General features: G+C 38.4%; 1 long non-coding RNA gene across 1 annotated transcript; it reads right to left on the minus strand.

Moving 5' to 3' along the window:
* Positions 1–5,998: 5,998 nt before the first annotated feature.
* LOC118166653 lies at positions 5,999–11,666 on the minus strand. The gene is made up of 3 exons (XR_004750645.1): positions 11,579–11,666; positions 11,371–11,409; positions 5,999–6,692 (listed from the first exon to the last, which is right to left on the minus strand). It is a non-coding gene; the product is annotated as an uncharacterized LOC118166653 (long non-coding RNA).
* Positions 11,667–12,428: the final 762 nt, after the last annotated feature.

Consider the following 12,428-nt stretch of genomic DNA (forward strand, 5'->3'; position numbering starts at 1 on the left):
GTGGTGGAACAAACAGGCTTGGCTGTCTAGTGAAGTACACTTTAAGTTTCAAACAGTTGAAGTGGTTCTGTAACTTTACCACTTTGAGATGCTTACATCTAACAAGCCAATATAGCATTATTTATCTACAAGCAACACAAATTTTAATTCAAAACAAACACAGATCAAAAAAAAATTCTAAAATGCTCACAAATGCTAATCTCTCTCACTTGCTTTTTCACTTGCTTTGAGATAAATACTTGGTACTCTCCCAGATTATTGAAGGGAAAGCATTTCATTTTCACACAATAGCAGCCTGCCTGCCAGAGAGAAGAGCTGTTTTCAGGACTGCCAGCCTTGCTGTGAGTTTTCAGTTTCAGGAAACACACCCAGAACCTAGATCTCATGAAACAGCTATGTTCTCTTCTTCCTCAAAGACTTTGTGTGCCCCGGCACCACTGTGCCTGGCTTTTTTTCCTAAGACATGTTCCCTGATCTTGTGAGTCAACTCAGCACAGCCCCAAGGGCAGGTGTCTCCTTCAGACAAACAGCAGTGGCACCAAATGGGCACAATGGCAGTCCCAAGCTCTTCAAGGACAGCCAGCTGGCTGTGAATGCTCTCTAAAGATCATTCAGACATCATAAATCCTGAAAGAGTTCATACTACAACACAGTCATAGCAACGAGTGCTATGCACATCTTCCAAGCATACAGCCTCAACAGCCACAAAACAGTAAAGAAAGAAGGAATCAAAGGAGGGTGCTTTGTGAGCCGGGACTCAACATGTCTCCTGGTACCGTCTCCAAGTTCATGGCAGAATCCCTGCTGAAAAACCTGCTTCTGGAATACCTGAGAGTTGACACATGCATCACGTTGGCTAGGAAAAAAAAAAAAAAAAAAAAAAAAAAAAAAAAAAAAAAAAAAAAAAACACACATCGCTATCCATACCCTTTGGCTACGTAACAGGCACAGTAACAGACCCCATTAAACTTCATCCCTTTGAAAAGACATAATGATTAATCCTTACGAACTTTACACAGCACAGCAGCAGTGGCCCATTTCTGCTCTCAGTGAATTGCCCAAAATACTCATCAAATTTCCTACAGACTTGCCCAGGAACAGGACAGATTTCCAACTTTGGTCTTTAAAAGAAACAAATCTCATTATATAAAATTCTTCACTGGTTCTTCAGTAGTGCTCCATTACCATACATAACTGTGAAAAAACATTTTACAAATTCTAAGTAAAACTGTGTAACTCTTAGAATGAAAATGAGTCTGTAAGAGGTCTGAAACTAAAAATCATTCTTATGCTCCTGTTTTGCAAACAAAGAAATTGTGTTTGAATTCAACACTGACACCGTTGGTCAAACACCAAGTGTGACATGCCCATATTATAAATTGAGCTTTTAAAAAATATTTTGCTCTCAAAAGTAAAACCACTCTTCCTGAACACACAAATGCAATCCTCCAAAATGCTGAATCTATTTGAATATTCACTAATATATTACATATTGGTTTTCCATATTGTTTTGTTTAGGTAAAAATCAATGATATGTCAAGCTTATTTTATATCATGTTGAAAGAAGACCAGCTATTAGCTGATATGAAATTATCCAAGATAAATAAAATTTCTAATCTGACTGTATGTTTACCTTCCTCTTCAACACACTGAATAGCTCCAGTCCTGCTAGCACTGATAGACATTACCCATACTGTCATGAATAGCACCACTGAAATCTGCAGCCTTTTTCATTAAAGCTTTCACTACAGTCAGTGGGACTGCTCTTGGTAGTACATTTAAGTATGCATAAATATTTGTAAGATTAGGGACAAAGTCCTATATTTAAGATTTCTGTGTTAGCCAAGAAATAGCAATTTTGTTCCTGTACCAGAAAAACAAAAAACCTTGAAACTACAGAGTAAAACAGAGTAAATAAGCTTAGAGGTGAATTTTGGCCTACAGTGAAAATGGGAGCAGGCCTTGCATGTCACTAGTTCCTTTTGGTGAGAGCAGAGCTCTCCCTTAACCCTTTTGGAAAGCTGGAATAGAAAACATTCCACTGCTTGACAAGTATGCATCTGTGAGTTCATGTCCCAGTTCCGATGAAACTTCCTACAACCTCTCAAAAACGGCAGACAATAGTTCCCAAAGTGATCATATAAGCTATTAATTCTGAATTATTTAGAACATATTCTATTGCAACTGTATCAGTATAATTGCCACACAAAATAGAACATTTCCCACGTACTGCAATGTCCCCACTTTTCAAGATCCTGTGAGATAAAACCCATCTATGATGTCTTTTCATTCATGAGGGTTTCAGCTGATGCATGTGGTTGACCTCAATTGTTTTCCAGGTCTGAAAGGAATGACATGTAGGCGTACATTACACATGTGCTAGGGTCATTTATTACTCTGAAATTCAAAGAACATATACCATAATGAAAGCATATGCTGTTATTGACTAGTTCTGTGATGGTTTGAATTAGGAGGGCACTGGGCACTGTTTGCAATGTGATGATTCTTAAAATCAATTCTTGTAGATTCAAATCATTATATCGGATGGCTCTGGCAGTAAACATTCACTCTCAGTGATCAGTTTGTCAATGAGCAACAACTTCCCCTTCAATAATTTATTTCCAATGAAGTCCAACAGTCCATAAGTGTGTACAAAGTACAGCTATCATGATGCTCAGGTTAACAGGCAAGGTGGCCAAGAACATCACTGAAATGCTAAGAATGAAAATATTTAGGAATATTGCATACAATATAGAGAAAGCCCTTAAAACCTATTAGCTCTCCTTCCAGCCGTCTTGTTATGCTTCTGTCAGTAATGCTTTGAATGTCCTTTCTTACAGCTGGGTTTCACTGAATCTCACTTATCGGATCATTAGTTAATTTGAGCAAATGAAAAGATCTGTTGACAGAATGGCTGTTTATTTCATTCATTTCCACTAAAAGCTTTCATGCATCACCTCTTTCCGCCTTTCTCCATTGCTGCTTTTAGAGGTAATCATTTATAATGTGAAAGTCATTGTTTGGTAACATTAGGCAGCCAGATGGTTGGGTTTTGTTCTCTATAGCTAGGAAAAGAGAAATACTCCTACTGTAAAGGTTCAAGAGCTGAAAATACTAATAAATAAACGTGGGCACTAATGGTTTTTAAAAGTCAGTGATTGAAACAGAAAAAAATAAACTGTTTTTTGGAAATATCACTTTTTTTTTTTTTTTAATCAATACCATCATATTTCACTGAGCTTGCCCAGGTATCTTTTTATCGCCCTGCTTATTTGTTTTACACTACCAGGTAAAACACACAACCTGAAATATGACGACTAAGTGGAAACACTAAAAGGCTCTTAAAACACGTGCACGCTATTTAAGAAAATAGCTTTTCCAATTAAATCATGTGTTATTACTCATTTCCTGAGAACTGAGAACTTGTTCAACAGAAGCATTCACAAAGGTTCGTGGGTATGCAGGAATGATAAAGAACTTTCTCTTGAGTTAAACGGGATTTTGTGTGTAATCAGTTTTAATTTCTGTAACATCCACCAGGTTTGCATTTACACCTATGGAAAACTACTGTTGAGAATGTGAAGTAGACTAAAGATCAAATTCCTTGCACATGATGATTTCAAATCATTTTCCTGCCTTTTTTTTTTTTCTTGCGGTAGCCATACCATCATTCCCCATTGCAGGAAGGGGTTAAAGTTGTCCTTCTGTCAAATCAGCACTTTCACCCCCACCAGTCACTCTCACCATAATCCCTCCAGCCCCCAGGTACAGGCAAATCCAAGGGCCACCATGGAAGGTCAATCACACATTTGAATCACTAAGAGCCACTTAAACTTTCAGAAGACAAAATAAACTGGAAAGGCACCACGTCTGAACTCTACTGCTGTTCCTAGAAAGGGTAAGACAGTGGCTCCCGTGCCCTTCCCAGAGAAAGAGGTCACTGCAGGCATCCCCATCCCAAGACAGCCAACACAACGCAATACCTGCTTGGACTCACTTTCCATGTGCCTATATAATGTCTGACAACAAACTCCTGTAACACTACCTGAACCCTCCAATTCTTCACTTACTTTTGCTAGAGGAAAACCCATCCCAATAATTTTCAATGTTCCTTTTCAATCTCTTGGAGAAGCAGGAGCACTGCAACACTCCGCTTCAAGACTGGGAAACTAACCAAGTTCTTCTGTGAGGTAGGAAGACATTTAGCACGTTTTTTCCCCATGTATATTTTAGTCAATGATTTAACCAAAATACTTTGAGTCTAAAAACATATTTTCTAATTAATGCATTTCTATAGACACTTACATTTCCATTCTTATCTTTTGTTTAATACACAATTTGAGAAGAAAGTAAATAAATCCATCAACAACATATGCAAACAACTCATTGTTTCAAAACAAAAGAAAATCTTTAGAAATATTTCTTATATGGTTGTTAAATTGTATTCATGAGAGTCCTGATGTTGAGAATCAGTCTTCTCAGTCAGCAAACTATAGCTACTGTAGGAAAATAAAATGGCAGGTTTTGTTTAATTTACTTATAGTCTATGATGGTCTGTTTGACTGTGTTTTAGGGATGCCCTTTGATGATTCAGCAACACATTACCCACTTCAAGGGAATCCTCTGACTCGGACATTTTATTTCTTCAAGCTGATAGGCCACAATGGAAGTTTTCCAGTGCATGTGCTAGCATTCAGCACATTCTACCACCACAAATGCAGGAGGCTCAACTGCAACATACACTTGCTCATTTGTAGTTACATTTGTAACACTACCTATTTCCACACTATGATTGCTATTCTTTACTGGTTTTCATGTATTTCAGAGATCTACTAGAAAGCAAGTATCTTTCACTAATCTAGGTCCTATGCAGCAGAGACCTCAGGCTATGGACAGCCACACAACAGCAGGTCTTTAGGAGTGAAAATGAAAATCTTCAGACCAAAGACCCTGCATCGTATGTGTTTTGAGGGAGTTACTTCACTGTAACTCTAATCTGATCCCAAGAACTGGCTATCCGCGAGAAACTAAGTGCCCTTAGAGCCTAACTTCCTGTTTCTCCTTCTCTCCCAATTAAAGCCAATTAGGGCATTCCAAGATTGTTCTGCAATGCAAGATTAACGCACGTTAAGTGGGGCCTCCTGAGAGACTTATTTCAAAATTTCTCTCCTGACCCAAATTCAAAAGCCAATGCAGACGCACCCGCATGGACATGTAAGCCATCTTTCACCAGGCCCTTCCGAGCTGTCTTCATACAGAAGCAAAAACTCCTGCTGAGACAAACAAAACCAATTATAAGATCTTTAAAGGAACTTAATTGGTCTTAAATTAATAGCCATTAAAAAATTATGCATGTTGATCAAAATTGTACATGAGCCTCAAGGTCTTCTGATGACAGTTCAAACCCTTCAAAGAACACGCCTGATGCATTGCTGTCAACTGGTCTGAAACTTGACCACTCGCCACAGCATGAGTAATTTGCAGTCATTCACTGCTGCTGTGACAGTAAAATGACACAACTGATGTATTACGGAACACGTACTTTGCTTACCTGACTTGTGTTTCACATTTGATACATTACAGCAAAGAATGAAGAAATAAAAGATGCTCTATATTGCTCTTCTTTTGCCACGTTTTTTCTACATGGTGTCTCAGCTTTGCAGACTTTCCATGGAAAACATATTATACCTAATCATGCATTTTTAAGCATTTAAAAACAACCCGTAATCCAGGTATTTCAGTTAATCTAGAACAGTGTTTCCATTATATTGTACCTACAACTTAAAGAGAAGGAATCTTGCCAAAAACAAAATACCATTTTATTAAGTGGTCATTATTAGATATATTTCTCTAGAATAGTTTAGACAAAAATAAGAAAAAACACCATGAATTTAAGAGCTGCTTCAGTGTGCTGTATACACTTTTAAAATAACATTTTTCATTTTACTTTGCTAGAATTTGATCATCCTAAGAGTGAAAATAATATAAGTAAAAGTGTACAGCCAGCACCCCAAAATTGCTTTTGGGGTTCAGATGATGCTGTATCCTGTGGGCTCATCTCCAGGTGCTTTTATGCTCCGTTACACCTGTTGCCAACATGCCTCAGCATTATTTACTATACAAACAATGGCAGAAAATGATGCCTATGATTTCCGGAACTATAAGGAATAAAGACTTCTGCTTGTCATCTGCACAATAAATCTGAACAAGGAACATGATTTCCACTCATCCCTAGCCCTTTTAAGTGGGGAGAATGCATACAAAGCCAAAGAGAGCTGCTTAACAAAGACTACATCTACATCCAGGAAACATAGATACATTTCCTTCATACTATTCTCTTTCCAATGGAATGGAATTTGACATGTATTTTTATATTTCAAGAGCATAAGTGACTGATTGAGATTAAGTTATGATTACCTGCATGACTCATGCAATTTCCATGAGGACTTATTAAACAGACAAACCAGTTCAATAAAAGGGAACTAAACATTTACAAAACACCATCTTTTTCTTGACAGGGAACCCTTTGTAGATCTTAGGAAACAGTAAAGGGAAACAAGATCACGTCAGCACAATATTGTTGGTCATATATAACGCAATCTTATGTTTCATCCAGTTTTCAACAAAGGAAACGTGAGCATTAGAAACTGCTGAATTCACAGGTTTCTCTGAGTCAGAGTTTCTTTGAATAGCTGTAAGGAACAAGATGTAACCAGTGCTTTTATACAGCTTCAATAATACACATTTCAAGGACAAAAAGGCCCAGCCACCAAACTGTTTACACAGCCAACACTCAGTGGGGAGAAAAATCAACAAGTTCTATTCTACTAGGCATGAATGTCATCTGATCTTCTGGTTGTAACTCTCACAATACTGAGACAATAACTTCATTTATTTACTTTCCTATCAGTAGAACTGTGAGGAAGGATGAATTCTCAGATTTCTAATGTCCCTATTTTCCATGAACACATTCTACCTAATTACTTGAATCAACTAAACACTCCTGATGTGGACACCAATTAAAACTTTAGAAGAAAAACAATGAGAACTTTAACTGCAACTTGTTTAGATCTCTGTGGAATCCAAACCCATGCTTACAGGGTCCATCTCTCTTCAAACACATCAGGTTAGCTGTAGTCTCTCTCTCTGCCCCATTACGGCAAGCCTCTTCCAAAAGATCAGCCTCAAGGTATTCAAACACTAACTGTGTGACTTGCTGCTCTTGGACACAAAAAATAAGTTCTTGGGCATTGCATAATATCCTACAGCTTTTGTAAAAACAAACTATGACATCCACAGAGCCCTTTATCACCTTGAATAAGCAAGCAATATTTAATGCATACCAGAGTACAGGTGAGGGCTAGACAGGGTAAACATACACCTGTGTAAAGAAGTTGAGATCTGTCTGCCTGCTGACTAAGTCTGATCATAAGACTTGCATTGGATTTCAGGTGAACTCATACCTGAGAATGTGGAGAATTCACAGTAATTTAAAAAATCTCTCAGTAGTCGGTTTTTACCTCACCCTGCACACCTCGCTTGTTTTTTAAAACCATTTTGTGCTTTTTAGGTCTTATTTCTTTTACTAACCATTCTGCATCAGAATTTTGAATGGAATTGGTTAAAAGCAAGTACATGCAGTGCATATTTCGAGACAGGCTCATTTCAGAAAATTATCTTCCTAGATTAACTTGACATATGCATAACCTGGAAAAGCTGATAAAACAGAGAGGAAATAGGGAACTCAGCTAAGGAAGCCCCTTAGGATGACCGAGCAGAGCTGAGAGAGACTTCTTCCAGGTAGAGGCCTTAGCAGTTTTCATGACTGGATGTTTTTCATCCTCCTCTCAGAGAAAAGGAGAAGATAAATAGGATGGGCTGGTTATATATCCAGAAAAGGCGTGTAGGAAATCATCATCTGGCAGAGACTGATTTCTAAGGGTCTGGAAACACCCTCAGGGTTCCTGCCAGCAACAGCAAGCAAGAGCACTGACAATGCTTGCTGTATCAAGAACTTGTCTCCCAGATGCAATATTCCAGTCACCGTGATGAGCAGGACAAGTGCTGCTGACCCTTAAATAAAGGGCTGAGCCTTGTTGCAGAGAGTGCTAAAGCCAACTATTACAAAAAATTTTGTGAGGCTAATATTTATGCAGCTTTGGAACAAGTACTTTCCTTTTATTTTTCAGCTCCCTTTACTTCAGCAGCCCTGAGGTCTAGCTCTAAAGCAGGCAGCCCCACCAAGCAGCATTAAATCCTGCTGTGCTGAAGACCACCAGCAATCACGGCAGATAACCTCCTTATGGCAATGTCATCACACATGTGTGGTGATTTTTTGAGGTAGGCCACAAAGCCTTGTTTAGCCTTATCCAGATGGACTAAGAAAAGTTAGTTTTATGTCATATAGTCTTTAGGAAGGAAACCAAGGATTTAATTAAATCGCTCATTAGCTCAGAGAGACCCTCAATGCTATTGTCACGTGGTCACATTCAAAGGAGGATGGGAAGCCATTTGATAACTCCCTGCCACATCTCTCTTTTTTATTAGACCTACTTGGATAAGTGGGAATTAAGTCTCACACCTTGCAGAGCTTTCATCTCAAAAGAAGCAGGTGCAGGATATCACCTTCTGAACAGAGAAGCACACAAACAATATATTCCTGCAATTTCAATGCTGTCTGGCAGGCAGCAGCTTCAGCTTTCCTAAAAGGCAGTGTTTTCTTTGGGTAGGCTGATCTGCTCAGCAGGCAGCATACACAGTCTTAGAGACCAAGCATAACCCCCCAAAAAACATAAAAAATGGTGTAACACTGCAGCAGTAATGCAGGTGGCACTGTGAAGATGAAAAACAGTTTCATAAGGGAATATCTTTTCTCTGTTGGATGATTGACTATATAACAGTGAAAAGCAAAAATATATTTTGTGCATCTATAATGCCACCAACAGGTTTATGTTCTAAATCACTTGGAAATGCATTTGCACATTGAAGTGTATTAAGAAAACATTACGGGGTCATCTGTAAAGCAACAAACTGCAGTAGAGTCAGAGCTGAAATTTCGGATGTGATATACTTCATTATATCTAGCTACATACTGAATAGCCTGTAATAATACTCACTGTTCCAAAAGCTTCTGATTTCCAAAAGCTTCTGATATATCACTGGAGGCTGGTTTGAGGACCTAGAAATCATACCACTGCAGAAGGCTTGGAAACTTGGGAACGGAGATCAGCTGTCAGCATTTTCATGGGAAACTTACCCACTTACCATTTCCGCATTACTTTTTTTTTTTCTTTTTTTCTTTTTTTCTTTTTTTTTTTTACTTTTAAAGGCTAGCCTTTAAAATATAATAATATAAGGTTCATCTACCTTATATTCTAGAGTCCAACACATACCTCACCAAGCACAGCACTAAAACAAGTGCTTTCCTGAATCCAAGCTCTGTTTAACACAGCTGTGTTGGCTGCTGCCTTCATGTTTCAACGTTCTTTGCCATGCAGCAGAGAGGGAAACCAAACTTGCTCCAGCATATCAAGACAAACCTCAGAAAGAGAAAACTTTATTTGGGTGTATAATTGGGGTTTAGTAAACCCAAAGTGTTGCCAAACTGCACTGGATGCAATTTCAGGTGCTTAATGAATGCTACTGCACTGTATCCCCAAGACTGAGAAGCCTATTGCTGACCTCAACTCTTTCCAGTGCCCTCCTTAGGAGTCCTGTTGTCACAGAAAAGCACATTTCATCTCCCATCCCTAAATGCATTCTGCACCCCATGAGCAGAGAGATGGAGCTGAGATTTTTCTCCTTCTTGTCTATGCTCTTGGCATCCTGGAATTGATCCACAGGGAGGTCTCAGCCAGTTCAAAGGGCTGGGCTCAACCCTGCTGCCTTTACATAAGGCCAGAAGAATCTTTTAATATAAAAATTCTTAGCCCTCTTCTGCTCTGAAAAGGGCTCTGTGCAACTCAGTAGTGTCCCCATCTGTAAAATGAAGAAATTACAGTTCTGATATAGCATGCTTTGAAAAATAGAGCCAGAAAGTGAAATACAAGAGGAAAGTGCTACAACTAATTGAATCTTTATTTTTTCTTTCTTTCATTTTTTTTTTCTAACATTATGGTAAACATGTGAAGTACGTCACAGAGTGCTTCTCTTTTCCAGACTAAACCTTCACAGCTGTGTTCCATCCTATCTCATTTCTGTCACACATTTAACCTTCTGTGTCGTATTTCTCCTGGAGAAATCCCTTAATATACCAAGAAGCACAATTCCCAGGAGATTTGTCAGCCAGCTGAAACCACAAGGTGTTTGAAGCTTCACGAGAAAGCCTGCTCACATATGTTGTAGAACCACACTTCAGGCAGTATTTCCTCTGCAAATTCTCAAGGTTAATTAACTAGCCATAAAAGAATAAATATCATCCCTAGAATTATAGGGAGAAGGGAAGGAGTGGTGCTATGCTTTTTCTCCATTAGTAGAAGGAAAACAAAAATATCATTATTTTATACCTGGTCAACTTTCTAAGCAGGAAGTACCAGGAAATAAGATCACAATCACTTTCAGCTTCCAAAACGCCCAGTGCTGCCTTTGCAGTCTCTTTTATCACTATTCTTTAATATGAGAGGCAATCTAACAGACAGAAATCCAGACTTCTGGCATATAGACTAAAGAAGGCAAGAAACAGCAGTACTGTATCTAAACAGAATAGAAGGACCATGATGGCCACTTCTGACTCTTTTTCAGTTATGTTACAAAGTTTAAATGGAAGCAGATTGATTTCAAGTCACAGAATATCCTGAGTTGGAAGGATTTCATATATGAAGACATTGAAGAGAGCTGGCCCTACACTGGAGCCCTGGGGAATCCCACTAGTGACTGGCCACCAGCCTGATGTAACCCCACTTACTATAACCCTTTGAGACCGACCAACCAGCCAGTTGTTCACCCATCACATTATGTATTTGTCTAGCTGTACACTGGACATTTTGTTCAGAAGGATACTGTGATAAACAGTATTGAAAAGATTCCCACGTGGCCTCCCAGACAGCATCATCCTGGGTGAATAAAACACCAGCAAGCACAGCACACAGACAAGTTACCACACGTGAGCCAGCTGAGTCGGGACACACATTGCAGTGTCCATAAAACTTTCCTGTGTCAGGCTCAACATCTCAAGCATCTCCCACAGAAACTCCTACAACTCTGACATTCATGAGTTGCAAACACATTCCTCTTAACAAGTAAGGTGCATCTTCCTCTGTGTAAAACACACATGGGAATAAATTTTCCATGACAGGAATCTGGAAGTTTTTATGAAATCAAAATATACTCCTCTAGATGTTTTTCTCTTGCATCGTTCAGCTTGTCACTTACCTGTTTGTAGATTTCTGAGCAGCTTCTTCACGTATTTTGCTTTTTAAAAAAATTAACATCAACAAAATACTAGGTTTTAGTGGATCTTTCCTAACTCAAATAATCTATTGTAAACATTCTGCAGCAATTTTTTATGTAAAAATCATCATTTTTCCAAATCAGATTCATTTTTAAGCTATTAAAAGACTGTGATCTCACAGGTACTCACAGCAAGATTTCCATCACAGTTGGCTTCTTCTCTTTCCGCCAGAGCCCGCAAAAAGTTATCTTTGAGTTCTTTTCCTGAGCTTGCTAGTAACCTAGAAAACAATGGTACAATTATTACTATTAATTATTGCCATTGGCATGGGGTTCACTGTTGGATTAAATGTTCTGTAAATACAAAGAGATAGTCCTCACCCTATCGTAGCTAATCTGTCTATTGCCTGTTCTGATTTTACATACCCTAAAAACATTCTTCAAAATTAATCACTATTGCAGATGTACAGTATAATAGTAGTTTATCACAAGTTGACTTCTACTTACATGCGTTTTCAATTATAAAAAATAAGCGCTTAAATTACTCCTGCTGTATCTACAGAATTATGGCCAAAGTCACGTTTACATAAGAATACCAAATTTACAGAATGTACAAATATAAACTTCAACAGATTCCATACTTTACTCTTCCACCAGCAACTAATCAAATTAATTACTACATACTTAGATTTCTGGTGTAGCAGGATCATTATACTTTCTCTATCCTTAAGTACAAAACATGTAAAAGAAAACTTATTTTGCTCCACAAAAATTAGCAAAACAAAAATCACAAAAAAGGATGTCATGCTCTAAAAATTGCTCCTTAACTTTGGAGCGCACCATGCTACAACTAAAACAGTACTTAAAAACAGAAAACGTGCCACTTCTGTCTGTTGACAAAAGTGATGATTATTGTTGTCTGTAAGGTTCTTTGCCCAGTCCAAAGCCCTTCTGCACCTTCAGTGGTCATTGCAATCACTCCAGAGTGCTTTGTACAGATGAGGAGAAAATGGACACTAAGATTTTGTACTCAACCAGCT

Source organism: Oxyura jamaicensis, chromosome 4 (genome assembly GCF_011077185.1).
Source record: "Oxyura jamaicensis isolate SHBP4307 breed ruddy duck chromosome 4, BPBGC_Ojam_1.0, whole genome shotgun sequence".
In the NCBI taxonomy this organism is placed as follows: Eukaryota; Metazoa; Chordata; class Aves; order Anseriformes; family Anatidae; genus Oxyura; species Oxyura jamaicensis.